Here is a 20,961-nt window from a genome sequence, read left to right on the forward strand (position 1 = left end):
TTTAATTATTTATTATTAAATATATTTACATTTTTTGTTGTGGCTGTTCTTTGTAGAGATATTTAAGTTTTGAGAGTACTTGCATATTTATTTGGTGACACTGTGTGGGCCACTCCTAACAGCCTAGCTTGGTTAAACTGCCATTTGTATTAATATTAATATTACACAGTAAGATTGGACAGCCTTTGTTAAGGGCCTTAAGGTAGGTGGCAGAAGGGTTCTGGAGGCAGTGAAAACTACCTTATAGTCTGGGTAAAAGGCGGCATAGCTATTAAATCTGTGCCAAATCAAAATCTCAAAGAGTGTGTGTATGTCAACTACTTGGGCAGGGACACAAAGCACTGGTTAGACAGAGAGAGTGTTGGAGGACTTGGCTTGGAACCCTGACTAAGGACTCAACTCTATTGCTGTACCAGTGGGGAGTCTTATCGGTGACCTGGAGAAAGGTAGAGGAACCATCCTTGGAGTGACTGTGGTCTCTGTGTGCTATTAAGGGAAATTGCACTTGATTCCAAGAGCTGCATCAGGAAATACTGTGTGTGTACTAGTCATCTTTTCAGTGAATGTCCCCTACTGTTGTCAGCGGTGAGGATTGAGGCTTCTTGATTACTGGTCCAGTGGAGGACCATCACAATGTGTACAATATTAATTTGTCAGAATGATGACAAGGAGGTACCTACTAATGCTCACAACACTGTGAGCAGTCCACTATCAATGTTTCTTGGAAAAGGAAGCTTTTGCTGTTGTTTTATACACACACTGTCCCAGAACTGAACCACACTCTATCTGTGCAGATATGCTATACAAGTCAGTACTCAATGCATGTGTCACAGGAATGCTCACACCACATCATTTGCAGAATAACTGTTCTGCCAAGAAATTACAAAACACGTTTATATTTGTTTGTCCAAGATAAACATGGATACTAATAACTGATGTACTGTTGTTTGTATAATGTCAGTACATTCTGTAATGTTGCTGTTTGCTTGAAAGTTCCCTGAATAATGACACGTGTATGAATTACATGCACAAAAGTTGAAGTTTTAATACACCTGTGGGACTCCTCCTATGTGAATTCATTACATCATATATACTGCAGACAATTTATATCAGATTAAAGGAATGGGAGGCCTCTCTCACTGTAATTGTACACATTATAATTATGGTAGATATCATTCATGCATAACAGTATAAGGACACACAGTGCTTTAGGTCAGTCAATGTAGGATTTGCACACCTGACTAATTAACAAGAGAAACTACATGATATTGTGAAGAATGAACAAGCAATGGTACAACTGTTGCTATTTGGGTATTTGAAGTCATACCATCAAGTTATTGCTGCAAGGGATACATGTGCTTGAAATTATTTTAAAAGACTTGTTATATGCATATTTGTCACACAACATTGTCTGATGCTAGGTATACTCAAACACACATGAAGTGTAATGCAGTCATCACTGTGAAGGTAGAACATCAATCATGCACAATGTGCAGATAGTCACAGATTTGGTTACATGCCTTACTAAGGCAACAACATACAGAACATTGCCTCATCTCCTCATGCCACAGAGAAAGCCTTAGTAATTACCTTGGGAAAGCCAAATTTCATCAAATGGCATCATCAGTATCAGATAAAGCATTTCTCTATGAAAAATTAACAGAAGTTGTTGAAGAGGAATGAAGGTCAGCAGGACTAAGACAGAATATATGTGTGTGAATGAGAGGGAGGATAGAGGAATGGTGAGGATGCAGGGAGTAGAGGTGGCGAAGGTGGATGAGTTTAAATACTTGGGATCAACAGGTCAGAGTAATGGTGAGTGTGGAAGAGAGGTAAAGAAGAGAGTACAGGCTAGATGGAGTGGGTGGAGAAGAGTTTCAGGAGTGATTTGTGACAGACGAGTACCAGTAAGAGGGAAAGGGAAGGTCTACAAGAGGGTAGTGAGAGCAGCTATGTTATATGGGTTGGAGACAGTGGCATTGACAAAAAGGCAGGAGTCAGAGCTGGATGTGGCAGAGTTAAAGATGTTAACATTTGCAATGAGTGTGACGAGGGTGGACAGGATTAGGAATAAGTATATTAGAGGGTCAGCCCAGGTTGGAAGGTTTGGAGACAGAGCCAGAGAGGCAAGATTATGTTGGTTTGGACATGTGCTGAGGAGGGATGCAGAGTATATTGGGAAAAAGATGCTAAGGATGAAGGCGCCAGGTAACAGGAAAAGAGGAAGGCCTAAGATAAGGTTCATGGATGTGGTGAGAGAGGGCATGCAGGTGGTTGGTGTGACAGAGCAAAATGCAGAGGACAGGAAGAAATGGAAACAGATGATCCACTCTGGTGACCCCTAGTAGGTGCAGCCGAAAGAAGAAGAAGAAAACGATTTTTGGCACCAAAAAATGAGTATTTAAATGATTAATTAAGTATTACGTGTATTCTGATGAAGTTCACATTAGTGTGGATGAAAGAGCTAAATCTGTGTTTGTATAATAAAGAAGAGTGGATTTTATTTCTGTTTATGAGACTCTTCCTGGTGGATTCCATTACTTTTGGCATTTATTTGCTTCATTTTTACTTCGTTGGTTGACTAAACGCTATTTATTGATTTATTTGTTGGTGGTACAATGGATTCCTTGGAAGAACTGCCTTCCAACCATTCTCCTGTTAGATGTGATGATTTGCAGTCAGAAGTCTCTATTCTAAAAGGGAAGTCACCCGGTTGATCGAGTTATTCACACAGCCTGGTGTGAACGTACAAAGCATACAGCAGACGATGAAAGTGGTTAACTGGTCAGCAGGAAGTCAATCTGTATTGGAAATACCCAATGGCCAGGGGGTAGATTTCGGAGTACCTACAGCCTTAGACATTTTTATTTCTCAGGGGAATGTAGAACTAGGAAACATTAGTAAAGCGATGGATAAGGATTTTACTTTTGACTTTTCCTTATATAATTTGGAAGAGGAGTTTTGATGCACTGGAGCTAAACCAAAATGAGCAATGACTACCAAGACATACTCAACAGCAGTAACTAATGCTACAATGGCAGAAAAAGGTACTGTAAGGCAAAGCTTGAATCCTAGAGCTAACGCCAACATTAAATCTAACATGGGGCAGGGTAGCACACAACTGAATAACTTTTTTTCAAAATGAAATTTATTTTAATTTTGTGGGTCATGTACCAAGCATTACAGACAACATAAACAAAGCACCCAATGGAACTTTGAAAGACTTAATATATTCTTTTGGCAAAAAACTGGGTGTTATTAATGGTTTAAAGTTGGACAATGCTTATTTAAATAAATGTCTTACATTAAATGATTTACCAGTGGGATTACGTTTTTTTGAGGCACCTATGGGTAGAGTTTTAACTAAACAAGTCCGTAATGAATTTAACCAGTTATTTAATCAATTCAGTTTTGACTATATGAAGTTGTTAATTAAGAAAAAATGATGAACGATTATGTGTTTTGATGGATGAAGTAGAAAAACTTAACAACATTATAGTTAATGATTTGTTGTTTGCACAATGGGAGAAATTGTACTTAAAACAGTATAATATGGTGGACAAGAAGGCACAGACCATTTACACTAAGAAATGTAGAAATTTTGTAGAGATGTTGAACATTTCAAAAAAGTTGCAGCATATCCTTGGAAGGACAGCAAGGACAGGCTTGGTAGAAAAGGTACTGAGAAGAATGGCAACTTAGAGACAGGGAATCCTGACTCAGATGTATATTATGAGGGGAATGGATCAAATTTTCAGGAGAGGTGGAAACATCAGCAACACCCGAAGTGTTGAAAGGATTGGAAGTGGAAACAAAACACACAGGTACCATGCAGATCAAGCATGGGGAGAGAACAAGAGACAATTTAGAATGTGTAAATGAGACAATGCCAGAAATAACAATTTCTGAAGGTGTAGTTAATAGTCTGGATAATTTCAAAATTTATAATTGCACTAATTTAGTTCTGGGAATTGAACACTTTAAACTACTGCCTACAAAACAGAATAACCGTACTGATGCCTGAAGAAGGGTTTCATCCCGAAAGCGCTAACCTGTGGATTACTTGGTGCAATAAAAAGTATTCGTACAGCAGTGTCCTGCCTTTCTAAACTACTGCCTAGAGATATGAAATACATACCCAAAACTTGTTTCCACTTGGTTGACTGTCTAACGGAGATCAAACTATTCCTAAGAAAAATTAACTTAGCTATTTTGTTTCAGGACAAATCCCAACCAGTAGTTACTGGAGTGCTCAAGAAAAAAAAGTACTTACGTTCCACCTACTCATCCTATTGTTGCAGTATATGAAAAAATGGTCACTAAGGAAATATATAGATTACAGAACGACATCAGACATATGAAAATTCAGAGTAATGCATCAGGTAATGAATTATGTATTTTGAGACAGCTTAAAAATGACCACAGTATTCTTATGGAAGACAATGAAATCAGCAACATAGTAGGCGAAACATCTCTATTTGTTTACAAAATGGGCAGTAACATTAAGAGAAATTTAGAGCAGGGTAACATCATCAGGGAAACAGGTGAGCAGACCAAACACACGAGGAGGTGTGGTAGTTGCAGACAATGTCACACTATTTTAGAAGAAGAGGGTGTCATCTTAAAAAATGTTAATAGAACTAAGATTACATTTAGGCAAGGGAATTGTAAATCTAAGTATGTTATATATATATGGCCAAGTGTATGACATGTCCCAGTTACTATATAGGCAAAACAGAGAGATCCTTCAAAAAAAAAAGAATTTATGACTATCTATATAATATAAGAAGGAAAGACAGTAACAATGCTCTATATAGACATGTGGACAAAAATGGGGACAGCCATTTTTTTAAATTTTCCATATTAGAACAGGTTAGATTAGGCCCTCAAGGGGGCAATTTCAAGTCAATGTTGGGATATAGGGAGGTTAAGTGGCAGTTATTAACAGATGCCTCAAATATGGCCGGTTTAAATGACCACATTACTATTAAACCTATCCTACAATTGCAGGTATAGGTATATTTTGCATATTTTGTGTGTGGGTTTATTTATTGTGTATTCTTGTGTATTTTTTAGGCCTTATAAAGTCCATAAGGAGGTACATAAAGTGGGACTATTATGTGATTATAAATGATTTTTTCTATATGATGTTGATGTGCATGGTTAGGGGTAGCTAGTATTTTCTTAGTGTATATACACATGGAATTTAGAGTTTGAACTAAACATTCATTTGATTTTACAGGTACATGAGTTTTTTATTATATTACAGTATTGTTTATATGAATTTAGTGCATGGTCACTTTAAATTGAGCAACAGTTTTATTAATTAGTATTTTTGGTGCCATAAAATGAGTTTTTAAATGATTAAGTGTATTCTGATGAAGTCCACATTAGTGTGGATGAAAGTGCTAAATCTGTGTTTGTATAATAAAGAAGAGTGGATTTTATTTCTGTTTCTGTGACTCTTCCTCATGGATTCCATTTCTTTTGGCATTTATTTGCTTCATTTTTAAAAAGGAAAAGAAAGTGGTTGAAGAGCACAGTAACACTACACAGCTTCTTTTTCTGGTTTTTCCTGTTCGGGGTCACCACACTGGAACAATGGTCCGCAGAATGATTGGCAGTGGAGTTTTATGATGTCGAGTTGCCAGCCTGGGACCCAACCTTTCAAAGAAGGTACAGACTCACACCTATAGCCAATTATGTGGGAGGAAACCGGAGCATCTGGAGGGGGCCTGCGCAACTGCAGGGAGGACATGCAGACTCCAAACAGAAGGCACCCCAGCTGAAAATCGAACCAGAGAACCTCTTGTTGTGAGGCGACAATGCTAACAGCTACACTACCATAGCCACCCAGTAACACTGCACAGCTACACATCCTAAATGCATTAGTAGCCTTCTCCACACAGCTTAACAGGCAAACACACACACTCACAGTAGTCAATCATTGCTGGATTGAAACCACCTATCTATTTAATGACACAGTCTAGGGAGCGCAGTATCAACAGCCAGCACCACAGGATAAGACATACAACTGTGAGGTAGTTCATTTTTGAATTCATGCTGTAATCATTGTATTTCCAAAACTGGGTTTGTCCTGTGTATAATAGAAATGTATAGGGGTAGGCTTCTGCTAGTGAAAATATATCTCTTAAGTGGAAATTTACATAAGGGGTGTTGTCACTGAGCCAATTGTACATGACTGTACATACAGTCACTCTATTTAAGCAATATTGGATTTGAACTCCCTACTTATGTTAATGTTAGTATGCATTTTCTGAAGGATATGAAGTCTGAAACTCAAATGTATGTCATTATTTAGTGACATACATTTCCTTCAGTCCTCAGTGATTATGCCAAAAACACAGATTTTATGGGAAACAGACCAAAAATAGGTGGAACAAATCTGCACATTCTGTGAAAATCTGAATAGTTGAGAGGTATGTCAACCACTGTAAATGTTTTTCCTGAGTGGAAGTAGATACAACACTTCTGTTGATAAAGTTATACATACCTGATCCTTGCACTATATGCACGTACATGCAAATTCAGCACTGTTAGATGTGGCTGGACCTCTTACCTGTCTTTTTACAGAAGCTAGAGAACACAATATTAACAATAAGTGCCACAGGAAAAGTTTGACTTTTATTGTGAGAGAATGCACTTATGAAACAAAGACCTTGTAACGCCCCAACACATCTGGGCCAGTAATCAAGGAGCCTCAATCTTCGCCACTGGCACCAGTGGGGGACATTCACTGGGAGGATAAGAGGTACACACACAGTATTTCCAGATGCAGCTCTCTGCATCAAGCACAATCAAGCACAATTTCCCTTAAGAGCACATGGGGAACACATTCAGTCCGGGGCCGGTTTCTCCCTTTTTCTTTTCCCTCTTTTTCCATAACCCCAATAAGACTCCCCAGTGGCACAGCTGTAGAGTTGAGATCTCAGCTGAGTGTCCAAGCCAAGACCTCCAGTACTCTCTTTGTCTAACCAGTGCTTCATGTCCCTGCCCAAGTAGCTGATACACACACTCTAGGAGGTTTGATTTACCCACACACATACCTCACCACACACACACACACACACACACACACACACACACACACACACACACACACACACACACACACACACACACACACACACACACACTGACACGGGAAAGGCTGGCACAAGTTTACTAGCTATGCCCCCTTCTATCTAGACTATAAGGTATTTATGACTGCCACCAGACACTCCTGCCAGCTACTTTAAGGTTCTTCCAAGGGTACTCAATATACTGAGTGAAATTTATATTAATACAAATGGTAGTTTGAACAAAAGCAAGTCTGTTAGGAGGGGCCCGCACAGTGTCGCCAGATAAATATGCAAGTACTCTCAAAACTTAAATATCTCTACAAAGATCAGCCACAATGAAATGTTTAAATATATTTAATGATAATAATTAAAGAGCAAGAAAATACTAAGTATATATTCACAATGACATCAGAGTTCAAACCAGGAAATATTTAAAATACATTGTTGAAGGACAGGCTCAGAAAAATAAAGAAAAACAATATCTAAACTAAGCTTCACTATATTTCTGACTGAATCTATGAGAATCCCTATTCTCTATTTACTTAATAGAGCAAGGCAGATGATGTGGTGAATGGTCCTTCTTGTGACAGGTGCAAGACAGAATACAGAACACTCAGTCTCACTAAGACACTTCCCAAACTAATATCTAAATTACTTCTGGGATAGGTTGCAGAATGAAATCACTTCTGGTCATCTGACTTCTAGTTCCAATGCAAAATCTACATTGCTGGAAGATGACAGTATTTAGCACCTACCTGTAAAAATATGCACACAAGGATTTGTGGCAGGTGCTGGAAATCATAAAACAATTTCATGCTTCCATGCATCCAGAGTAGTAATTAGTTCACCTCAAAGAGAACACAGAAAGCATCCTAGTACAGACTTTGTGTCTCTGGCTGCATTGAAACCTGTGAGGTATTATCTTTATGACCTAGCCTGTAAAGTGATTTAATTTCAGATATATTTTAAAGTTTGCTGGACTGAGGTTAACCTCCTATCTCCCAGTTTCCTCAGTTAAAACATATACATTTAAATAGTTACAATAGTGCATATACATTTCTGTTCTCTCTAGTATGGCACACTGTGGATACATTTCAAATATAAGCACTTTACAAATGCCATTTCAACACAAACATCTGTACAAATCAGTTTGATATACAGATGACATACAGTTCTAATACATTTGTAACACAAGCAAGCATATTGTGTAAATCAGTTTGATATTCACAAATAACATATAATTATTTACAAAATTCTAGCTAGATGTGCTGGCAGTACCTCCTATCATGACAGACCTCGTTACTGTGTTGCAGAGCAGATGTTTGTAGTTAAAGCTGGATATGGCAAGCCCTCTCCCAGTTTAAATGCTTCTTCTCAGTGGACATAGATACATGTCTATTGTGGAATCTATGTGTGTCTGACATTTAAGCCACACACACGCGCACAGACACACAAACACACACACACACACACACACACACACACACACACACACACACACACACACACACACACATGTTCAAAACTATGAGATATGACCCTCCAATTTATCTAGTTACACAACCTAGAGAACACAGTATTGACCACAACTGGGACGAGTCTGACTTTTAATGGAAAAAATTGCACTTTTGACAGGAAGACATCATCAGTGTGCTGCAAAGAAGATATTTGTGTTAAACCTGGTGTAATGTGGAAAGGGAGCTGTGTTCAAAGTTTGAGTTTTCTTCTGAGTAGAAGTAAACACAGCGCATCTGTTGTTGAAGTTTTACTTATCTGACACTTGAATTACACACACAAGTTCACCATTGTCAGATTTAAACCACCTACCTTAGTAATTACAGAATCTAGAGAACAGAGTATGAATTGCAAGTGCCACTGGACAACCTCTTGCTTTGAGGCAGCAGCATTAACCTCTACACTACTGCACCACCCTATGTAACTATTAGCTGTTTCCTCATTATCACTTTATCATGTTCTGGCCAATACAGTGTTTACTACAGGGAGTAAGAAGGGATAAGAGTTTTACATAGGGTGGTGCAGTAGTGTAGAGGTTAATGCTGCTGCCTCAAAGCAAGAGGTTGTCCAGTGGCACTTGCAATTCATACTTTGTTCTCTAGATTCTGTAATTACTAAGGTAGGTGGTTTAAATCTGACAATGGTGAACTTGTGTGTGTATTCCGCCCAACAAATTCCAACACATGTGAGAGATGCAACCATATAGCCAAACTGGAGGCTAAGCTCTCTCAACTCAGTACTGGCGTAACCAGTCAGGAGGAGAAGGAAACCACACTCACTACAATTCCAGTCTCACATAGACCTATCACAACAGCAAACCAAACACATAAACACACAAAAACATACTCGGAGGCTCTAAATAAAAATCTGCCTAAGCAGCAGAGACCTCCAAAGCAGACACCCAAGCAGCCACTACCCCAAAACAAAACACATGCAACACATTGCTCACAAAGCCAGTGTGCCGAACAGTCATAGCCCTTAAGGCTAAACAACACACCTGATACACTTGTAATAGGTGACTCTATCGTCAGGCACACTGACATCCCGCTCACCAGGCTGAACAAGGAGAAGGTCACTGTGAGCTGCCTGTCAGGTGCTAGGATCCGCCACATAACACAAGCACTCAGGTCACTCCAAGGCAAGTACAGATATGACTCAGTCATTGTCCATGCTGGTGTGAATGACCTGTGACATGCTGCCCTGGACTACATGAAAAGAGACATAGAGTAGCTCTCTGAGCATGTAGCCCGGGCCGGTATGATCCTGACCTTGAGTAGCATCTTACCCTCACCAAGAATGATGCCACAATATGAAGACAAGATGATCAATTTCAACAATTGGCTTAAGTATTGGTGTCATTCAAAGGGGATCCAATGCCTGTCAGCCTGGGATGACATGCTCGGCAAGCCACGATGCTAGGGACGGCTTACACCTGTCACCCCTGGGCTTTTGGATATTGGCAAAGGCTCTTGCTACTCCCATAGTGCCTTTTTTAGGCAAGGCTCAAAAGACAAACCCACCTCCATAGGTATCACAAGGGATAAGAAACTAAGAGTAATGCTACTCAATGCCAGAAGTCTAAACCTCAAGATGCACGCACTCGAAACTCTCCTTAGCATGGAGAACATTGATATCTGTGCAGTAACAGAAACCTGGTTCAAGGCTCCCGAGAGCACACCAGCACTACCAGTTTATACCGCATACCATGCTTTTCGGCCCCAAAACTTGGACCGAACCACAAAAGGAGGGGGAGTATCAATAATCGTCAAAGATACCCACACCTCCAGGTTGGTGGCACAGCATGAAACATCAGAGACTATCCATGTGCAACTAACAGTGGGTAAAACTGCCTTCCAGTTTATAGCCTGCTGAAGACCACCCTCCCAAACCCAGGAACCCCACTCGGCCTTCCTGAGAACACTGGAAAATATGAAGGTCTCTCCAAACACCATTATATTGGGCGACTTCAACTACCCAAACATAGACTGGGAGCATTACTCTAGCTCCAACACCCTAGCCCAAAGGTTCCTAGAATTTATAAACTCAAATGCTATAGAACAACTTGTTACCACTCCCACAAGAGGGGAAAACATACTGGACCTGATCATCACCAACATGGGGACTCTATGCTCCAGACCAGAAGTGTATCCCTCACTGGTAAGATCAGACCATAAACTAATCTCACTGGATATTCACATCCCGACCCCACCCCTGCCCAGAAAACCACAGTGAAAAACTTCTCTAAAGCAAATTTCACACTCCTCAAAACCAAGGTGGAATCCTTCAAAGCCCCTGGGCCTGTGGAAAATACAGCCCAGACCGCAGAATCCTTTATAAACGCATTCTATGAACACCTTCAGGAATGCATGGATCATGCAATCCCAAATAAAACCAAGACCCAATCCTCCAAAGGCAGACGTCCTGTCTGGTGGACCCCAGCCATAAACAAACTATACAATAGAAGGAGGAAGTTACTACATGATAGAGCAAAATCCCAAAAAGGGAAGGCATCTCTGATCAGTATTAGCAAAAAACTACGGGCACTCATAAAATCTTCTAAGGTCGGCTTCGAGAGAAAAATTGCACAGGACACTAAGGATAATCACAAGACTTTCTTTAGTTATGTTAGGAACCTGGATGGTAATTCCCAGATATGCTCAGAATTAGTCCAAAATGACAAAAAAATACACTGAACCCACAGACATTGCCAACATCCTAGCTGACAGGTTCAGCGCAAACACCCCCCCCCCACCAAAAGGTCAAATATCTATCCCAGCAGAGTGCTGCCCCCCTGACATCTCAGATGCTCAGGTAAGAGCCGCCCTCTCCAAAGCAAAAAACACAGCATCAATGGGACCAGATGGTGTCCCAGGCTGCATCCTACATGAACTCCAAGAAGAGCTAAACCCAAACATAAAACTACTGTTCAATCTCAGCCTTACTACAGGATATGTACCCAAAGAGTGGCATACAGCAACAGTGGTCCCTCTCCACAAAGGTGGTGCCTCAACGGATCCTGGAAACTATCGCCCCATAAGCCTGACTAGCTTGGTCTGCAAAGCTATGGAAAGGATCATCATGGACCTCATAAATACAGATATTGGGGACCTACAGACAATGGATCCTACCCAGTTTGGCTTTGTTAAGGGTAGATCCTGCCTCTTAAACCTGGTCGATTTCTTTGAAACTGTCACCAAGGCCATTGACGAGGGGAAGGTGGTCCACACAGCCTACCTGGACCTCGCAAAAGCCTTTGATATGATACCCCACTCGGGCATTATAGATAAGCTCACCAGCTTAAATATAAACCCCTATGTCACTAGATGGGTTGCAAACTGGCTCAAAGAGAGAACCCAAATGGTTAGAATTGCTGGAGCCATGTCAGACTCCAAACCAGTTAGAAGTGGCGTCCCACAAGGCTCAGTCCTGGGACCTCTCTTATTCGGTATATATTTCTCGGAGGTACAGGCCAACACGGAAGGACTGTGGCTGACCAAGTTCGCAGATGACTGCAAACTGGGTGCCATAATCGACTCTCCAGCCGACACAAGCATCCTCCAAAATGGCCTCATAGAAACAGACAACTGGTGCCAGAGCCATGGCCTCAAGCTAAATGCCAAAAAGTGTATAGTCATCCCCTTTGGCAAAAACAAAGTGTCCACAAATTACCACATAGGTGGTAATCCATTAAGTACAGAAGAAGTAATTAGGGACCTGGGGACCCAAGTTGATAGCAATCTCTCATTTGACAACCACGTGGCCAAAGTGGTTAGAAAAACATTTTATATAACCCACCTAATCATGAAGGGATTCACATATAGATCAGGGGAGGTCACTGTGCCTCTTTACTCATCCCTCATCAGGCCCATAATTGAGTACAATGCCCCTTTTGGGATGTACCTTTCCAGACACCTGCAGTAATTGGAAAGACCCCAAAAGTACCTCACCAAAAGGATCAAAGGGCTCAAACAGATGCCATATGCTGCCCGGTTAAAGAAACTCCAGCTCTACTCAGTGGCATACCGCCTGCTCAGAGGCGATCTGTGCCTGACGTATAAAGCAATGTCCAACCCGGAATTAATGGACATGCTGCACATCAGAAAATCCAAATCCCATCGAGCCACGCGCTCGAGAGACTTGAACCTCAGCACTGAAATAAATAGGACATGCTGGAGGGACAGATTCATAACCCAGAGGCTCCCTTCACTCTGGAATAAAATCCCGGTCCAGGTTAGGCAGAGTCCCTCATTGACTCTCTTCAAGAGGAATCTTGATGAGTGGATGGGAGATCGTAGGTTTACCCCGGGTATCACTTCTGTGTCACTGTTAGACAGAGGCACAGTATACTAACCTCGAAAAAGGGCATAGCAAAATTAATTTAAAATGGGTGGCGAAAGCCAAACACACTCTGGCTAGGCTTATAAATGCCCTAGGGCAGATTGCCTAGTATGAACCTATGAACCTAAGAAACAAGATTAAGACATGAGCAAAACATAAGGGTGGTTTCTAAAGTATCAATGTTGGGGATGGAATGTTTTTGCAAGTGTGGTAACTGGAGATAAATACAGATGCTTGCAGTTAAACATATGACAGGAATATAAAATGGCATGACATACAGTTCTAATCAAACCATCAGCGCTATGCAAAAACATCAGTTTGCAGACAGTAACATTTTCTCAACACACCACATAGGAGCTTCTTTTACTCTGCCTTTACTTTGTGTTCCTATAGCACAGCACATTTGCATGAAAATAACTGGAGTTGTGTTGGTGATGGCAAAATTCAACAGTTTTTGGTGTAGGACATGAAACACCACTCACAGTCACTCAGTACTAGTGTGTGATGCCATCCTCTGAGCAAATGCTGAGGACAAACTTGAAGCCTATTCTTTGGGCCATTTTCTGGCATGTGTGTTTTGTTTGATTCTATTGTTTGACCAGATTATATGTGTGAGAAAGGAACTGATATTACAGTGCTGAAAATGGGGGCAAGAAGAGAGTAGGACATAGGGGAATGAATACAGGAATTTGCAGGTTGGTGGTGGGAGAGCACCATAGCTATTCTCTTCATCGTAACATAAGTGTAGAATTGTGCAGAGAATTTCATGAATTTAGAGAGTCACTACACCAGATATGGGTAAAAACAACAAAATACTATAGTATAGTCAACTGGACTAAATCAAGTGTGTCAACATTATACACAGGCAAAGCAGAGAGCCATGAATGGCCATAAGTTTTTGTGGTACACGCCCATTTTTTTTTTTTGAGAGATAGAGGGATGTTGGGAAATGTGCTTAGGAATGAGAGGGTCAGGTAGGTATGATAGGTTAAGTAACATGCACAGATACACAGAAAATACAAGACAGAGAGGAATGATGATAGACACCAATGGTAGAGAGACACCATGATTGGAGATAGGTAGGGTACATTGGAGGCTTGTCCACATCCAACCTGAGAATAGTGAGAATCTAGTACTCACCCAAAGAACTGTCATCAGGGTATGCTGTTTCAGTTTCTTGGGTCAGTAGCAGATGTGGCATCAGTTTGTCACTAAGAAACAAAACCTTTTCAACCCTGGTGATTTGGGCACTGAGGTCCCTCTCCATTATGCCTTCCATCAGCCTTATCAACTCCTGATGGGTGTCATAATCACCACCCCCACTAGGAAAGACTGCTCCAGAGTGTACCACTGCACCAGCAGCCAGGTCAGAGTCACCTGACATAGGTGGAGCAGGTAGGGCAGAAGTTATGGAAGCAATACCACATCCAAATATGATGGGGAAGCATTAATATGTCATAAAATTAATAGATCAAAATGATATGATATGACAAATAGAAATATATATTTGACTATCCCATATCAAGTACCTGCTTTAAAGTTAATAATTACATTTGCAAAAAAATGAACTGCTAATGTCATGCCAGAATGTAGTTTGTATTTTATAAATACTATCCTGTAAAACAATATAATGTCTGTTTTCGGGTATTGAACCCATACAGAATTAATTTAGTGGACTTATTGCCTAATGCAATCACTAAGAGCTACCGGAGCACACAAATATGCTTGATATAAAAGTTACAGTATGCCTGCTCTAGATGGTATATATTGATGGAATGAAAATATTTCTCTGTCTTGCATTCAGTCCTGATGCATCTCTGAGGCAAGTCTGTCTCTCCTGAAGCTCATCATAGTTTCATGCTACCCCCTCTGCAGCTGTACAGTAGATAAAAGAAAAATAAAAGATATGAAAGCATGACAACTAACTGCCTTGGCTGGGTAATCAATGCTATATCATAGACTATTGATATGTCACTCTACTTACACAACTGAGGGGTGTTTATAGTCTTAAATTCATCTTCTCATCAACACAGGAGGTCCCACTTGTGCCTCTTGTTGTCTCTGTAGTGGTGATGACATTGTTCCACAGTGCGCAGGATTCCAGTAACACTAGAGACAGGCTTGGCCAAGCTTTTCCAAGCGTCAACCTCAGAGTGAGACCAGGTATAATCCCCCCTGCAGCAGCTTCCAGCTGTAACACTTCAAGAGGATTAACACAAAAATCTTGAACTCCTCAACATCCCATTTTTGTATGTTAAATGGGAACACCATCTCAACCTTCACCAGCCATGTTGGCAGAATCATTATCATCACCCCCCCCCTTGTTCCCATTTTCTACATGGGGTCAGGGTGTCATGTCACCATCTCTCTCAATTCAATGATATACTCCTGCCGTCTTTGACACTTATGCCTGACTGTCGCAGATCTTCTTTCCAACAAACCATCCACCTCTTTGCTGGATGCTCTTGTTTTCCTGTAATCTTTTTTCCTGTCTGTCCCAAATCTTCTTCACCATATTGTCTTCTGCTTTTCTGCACATGCCCAAACCATCATAATCTGTTATTTTTGATCATTTCTGCAATTGGAGCTACTTTGACTTCTGCTCTTATGTTCCAACTTCTTCATCTGTCCCACAGTGTACATCCTACCATCAATCTCAAGCACTTCTTTTCCACCACTTCTAGCTTTTTCATCTACTCTGCCTTTATTGCCCAGGTTTCTGTACCATACAGTAGCACTGGTCACACCACTGTTTTGTTAACCTGACTTGTCAGCTTCTTTGCCATTCTTCTGTCATATACTACACCTGACACAATATACCTGTTGGTTGCAGCCCCTCTGATTCTATCTTTGATCTGTTCATTCAGATTTCCTTTCTCCTCAACCATGCATCCCAGATACTGGAAGTTGTTAACCCATTCCACTATCTTCCCTTCTATCTCAGTTCTCAGCTTCTGCTGATTTCCTCAATTTGCTGACATTACCACTGTCTTAGCTATACTTAGATTCATCCCATGTGCCTTCAATTTTCCATTTCATTCCCCTATCCTATGCTGAAGTTATTATTCAGAGTCTGCCTGCAATGCCACATCTTCTGCATATATTGACTTTGTTGATCTATCCCTTTCAACCTGTTTGCTAATGTAGTCCATCACCATTATGAACAGCAGTGGGCTCAGATAAATATCATTGATCATTGATGTTGGTGCTGGCATGAAGGGCAACCCAAGTATGTCTACTGCAGTACTTCTAAGTATTCTATGTAATTAAATAATTATCATTGTAGATATCTATCTAGCTATCTATTTGTATAATATATATATATATATATATATATATATATATATATATATATATATATATATATATACAGAGAGTGAGCCAGTGGGAAGGGTGGAGTAGAAGAGACAATAAAAGAGAGAGAGAGAGAGAAAGACTGGCCAGGAGACTTTTGTACAAGATGTTTTATATTCTGCAGCTGTCAAAGGGATTGTTTTCTGTTTCTTGTGTCATTTGCATTCTGATGCTTAACAGCCATGTTTCATCTCCCTTTTTTATATGTAGGTACATCTCTTTCTGAGGTCGCATGATCATTTGCACATAAAAAGCATACAGTTTTACTGTTATTAATGTACATAAGGTAGATGTGTGTATACATGAAAGTCATTTTTGCATTCCATTAGCATCTATTGTTGTTTAAATGGATTTTACATAGCATAAGTTGGATCACTTTGTATTCTATTTCTCTCTTTGTTGTACTGATTACTTGTTATCATAGGTGATTCTGCCAGTGGCACTGTGGAACTCCTCCTTCCTGATGCCAGAGAATTAGTAACCACTAATGATGATGGCGGTGATGAAGATGCAAAATCTGGTGTAGTAGACAGTCAACCTGACACTGAGGTTTTGGCGTCCACATCCCCTACCTATATTTCAGACATAATCTCTATGCCTAAACATACCCACGACACAGAGGCCTTAGACATAGGACAGTTTAAAGGTGACACCGTTGATCAGGTTAGTGTGTTTACTTCAGTGCAGAGCTGGTTTATTCTCCCTGTAGCCATTGAAAGAGTGAAGTGCCACACGGGGGGGTTGGTAGAGGTGCTCAGAGGAGGCCTGCTGCCAACCCCCCTCCTGATATTGGTGTGTCAGTAGCTGCCATACAGTGTATGTTTAGGGCCATCACAGAGGCTCAGGCACATTCCAGTAGGGCCTCAGAAGATATAGTGGTGAGTACTAAACATTATGCATTCTGAGGTGCAAGACTGCCTAACAGAATGAAAGACACACTGGATCAGGTAGTATCTATAATGGAATGTTTGCTGGCGAAGGTCAGCATCCATATAACCAGAGAACAACTACATTGTCAGGTTTCTCAGTGGCACTACTCCCAATGCTCTTTCAGTGATTTCTGTGTCCACACTGAGATGTGGTAGGCCATGTGGTCATGGTCCTGAATGCAGTTGTGATGAGAGCTTATCTAGCAGACATCACTCAGGTTTAGGTAGCATCTAGACTTCTAATCAGGGCCGTGGTACTAGCAGTGCAACTCCTGGCAGAGGTACTTCTCATGGTCAGGGGTGAAGATGCCGAATGGACTACTCTACTGTGTACAACTCAGACTTGTCCGAGATGCCAAGATGTAGTGTTAGCACAGTGCTTGATTGTGTTCATGCAGACACACACATATTGAAAATAAACTTACCCATATGACCCCACACACACACACACACACACACACACACACACACACACACACACACACACACACACACACACACATACACGCTATCTAAACAGTACTTTTGACTGATATACATCTCTTGCTACTGGCCATAACAATTGTATAATTATTGAATAAATGTGTATGTTACTCTCACATACTCACTTTTTTGCTGTCAGGCTTTGCCCTTCTGTATCTCCTCCTCCTAGCCTGTGCAAGAGATGATGACTCTGCCCTTCCCTTTGGACATTTCTTTGTGACTAAGGTTTGCATATAGTCTGATGCAGAAAGTGAATAGTGAATGCCTACTTACTAAAAAGCTTACTTTAATGTAAATATATTTCTTCTGCAATATTACATACATACAAATGTATTGCAGAAGAAATATTTTTGTTTACTAATCCTAAACAGCTGTGAATGATTGTTTATGTAAATGTTGACCATCATTGTATTGATATTACTGTTCATATGCTGTCAAAGTAGATATTCAAATCTCACTTATAGCTTTACTTGTGTAAATGATGCTACACTTGACCTGCTCACTGGTTTACACAGAGCTGTCAAATGAAATTCTTGATGTAGAGTACTGGGAAAAATCCATAGCTGTATACTACAACCATCAGTCATAAGCTATTACTGACATTACTGTACACCTGAGACATGTGCAACTTAGAGACACATAAGAATTTGCATATGACAGTTATCGGTTTTATACATCTTTTTTCATACAGGTTCCATACTTACCTTATTAGTACCTCAGTTGCAAGATATGTCCTTGGAGATTGTCTCTGTCAGATGCAATAAAACACAACCATAACATGGTTAAGTAAAGACTGTGGACTTTTGCAGGCATCAGTTTTACTATTTGTATGTGATTAGGATTTTATCCTTTGCCTCTTAGCCAAAATCATGGCATATTGTGTATACCTAAGTCTGCCAGCAATATCTGCAGCCGGTCATTTTCACTCAGACTCCACATCTGTATCTGTTGGAGTTGCTGGCCATGTCTGTGGTCCTGCCCTTGTTGTCTTTGTTGAAGCTATTTCCTGAGAATTATATTGTCCAGCATGGTACAGACTGTGAGTATTTGGGCAGAAGGGTTGGGGTTGTACTGCAAGCCACCTCCTGATTTGTCTAGACACTGGAACCTTGATCTGAGTAAGCAAAATACAAATTTTATGATATTCCTAATCTGAGCATGGGCATCACTGTACCCTTGCTCAGTGGGGTAGTGTGAGTTTCACATCGGTGTCATGAGCCAAGGTTCTATTGCATGTCCATTCGATGTCCTTTTGGAAAGTCTCATCTAGCATAATTGTGTACAGCTCACAGGTATGCCATATGTGTGAGTCATTAAAACTGCCTGGGTTACCTGCACAGGCACTGCAGATTATCCCTTAGTTATTATGGGCAACTGGGCAATTTATACAGTGGTATCCTTTCATGTTAATGCACCTCTTTCCCTGTTCAACAGATGACAATTTTAATTCTATGTGTGTGCAATCTATGGCCTCTAAGACTTCAGGCAAGTGTTCCATTGCATAAAATTCCTGTATTGTTTTTGCTCTCTCCTCTGTGATGCATGGGAAATGCTCCCTTGTATGTTGCAGCACTGCATTTAAAAAATGATGCAATATTCTAGAAGCTGAGGTCTGTGGCACCCCTAATATATCCCCAGTGAGTCCGTGGAAAATATCTGAAGATAGTATACATAATGCTACGCATGCCTTTGTTTCCACTAGGATGGTTTCGCCATGATTTCTCTGGGACCTCAGGTGAGGGTGTCTGAGGTTGCATATATCCTGTAGTGTTTCCCTGTCCATCTGGTGTTACTCTAAATTTCTATGTCATGCAGTCCAAGATAAGACAAATGGGGTCTAATCACCCTTCTTCTTCTTGGCCAAGGTCTAGCAGCAGCACCTTGAAATAAATCCTGTTCCACATACAGGTTAATGATGGTAGCAGCAAACACTAACATTTTTAATTAAGTGGACTTGTAGCTGTAATCCAATGAGTTTTGGATTTCAAGGCAAAAGCCAGCACTGATTGTACATGATCACTTTATTGATTCCTGAACAGTTCTGCCATGTTGGACTGGTTAATTAGCATGCAATTCAGCTACCTATGATGTCATTTGTTTATTCTGCCATTTTCCTTTGTTTTATGGCTCTACACTAAGTGTAGAGCTGCTTAATGAATATGAAGTACCACACTATCGAGTGCATGGTATGCTGTGATGCACATAGAATAACAACACTTAGTGTAGGCGGCCCTCAGAGTCATTCTACATTTTGTATTTTTCACTTATTTTTGTCTACTGTGGGTATTCAGAGACAAATTTCCGCCATTGCTCTAAACTGTAGATTGTCCTATGAATGAATGAATTAAACTAATTTATACATTTGTTAACTGGGTAGGTGCACTGGTCTGAGGAACATTTTCTGTCACAACTCAAGCTGAGAGGTGCATAAAGCAAACATTTACAAAGACTAAAATGCACATTAGTATTAAGTTGTAGTTTGAGACAATAAAGGAAAACACATTCAAAATGAATATAATATAGAATGTACTTTACAGAAAGAAATACAGTTGTACAAGCCTCCCAGGCTGCCAGGTACTGGATCCCCTTGGAATGGCTTAAGGCTAGGGACATATCTGCCTGGGGCACATATTCAGTGAGCTCAATCATGTCTCTCTTCATATAGTCCAGAGAGGTACGTGCATCTTGCATACTGCCATATTTGTGGGCAATTTCAGTCCCAGCCTCAAAGCACACATTGACGTATAGATCACATAAGGCACAAGTACAATGCTAACTTCAGGAATAAACCCCAGCGGTGAAACCCTAGTATAAACTAGCTGTACAACAAGAGGAAAAAGCCTCCTTCTCAGTTAATGAGGTGTACCTCAGGGAAATGGGATACAGCATAGAAATAAAACATACCTTTATCCTATCGCTTTCATCTTGGGTCTGTGAAAATGGCATATGCTTCCACACATGTTACAGCATTGCACTGAGGAACTGGTGGAGTATTTTTGAGACAGAAGCCTGTGAAATGTCCACTGTGTCTGCTGTAGATCACTGAAAGGTACATGTATCTAAAATATATAATGCTACACATGCCACAGCAACCACTGGAATGGGTGGTCTCACAGGGCTGCAGATGGTGGCAAAACATTCACTATTTGATGTATGGTGTCCTTGTCCACCCTGTAGCAGTCCATTATTTCTATTTCATGGAGCTCATGGAAGACTGAATGTAATTTGAAAACCCTACAACTTACCAGCAGCATGCTCTA

Source organism: Protopterus annectens, chromosome 3.part1 (genome assembly GCF_019279795.1).
Source record: "Protopterus annectens isolate FY-2018-M chromosome 3.part1, PAN1.0, whole genome shotgun sequence".
NCBI classification, from domain to species: Eukaryota; Metazoa; Chordata; order Ceratodontiformes; family Protopteridae; genus Protopterus; species Protopterus annectens.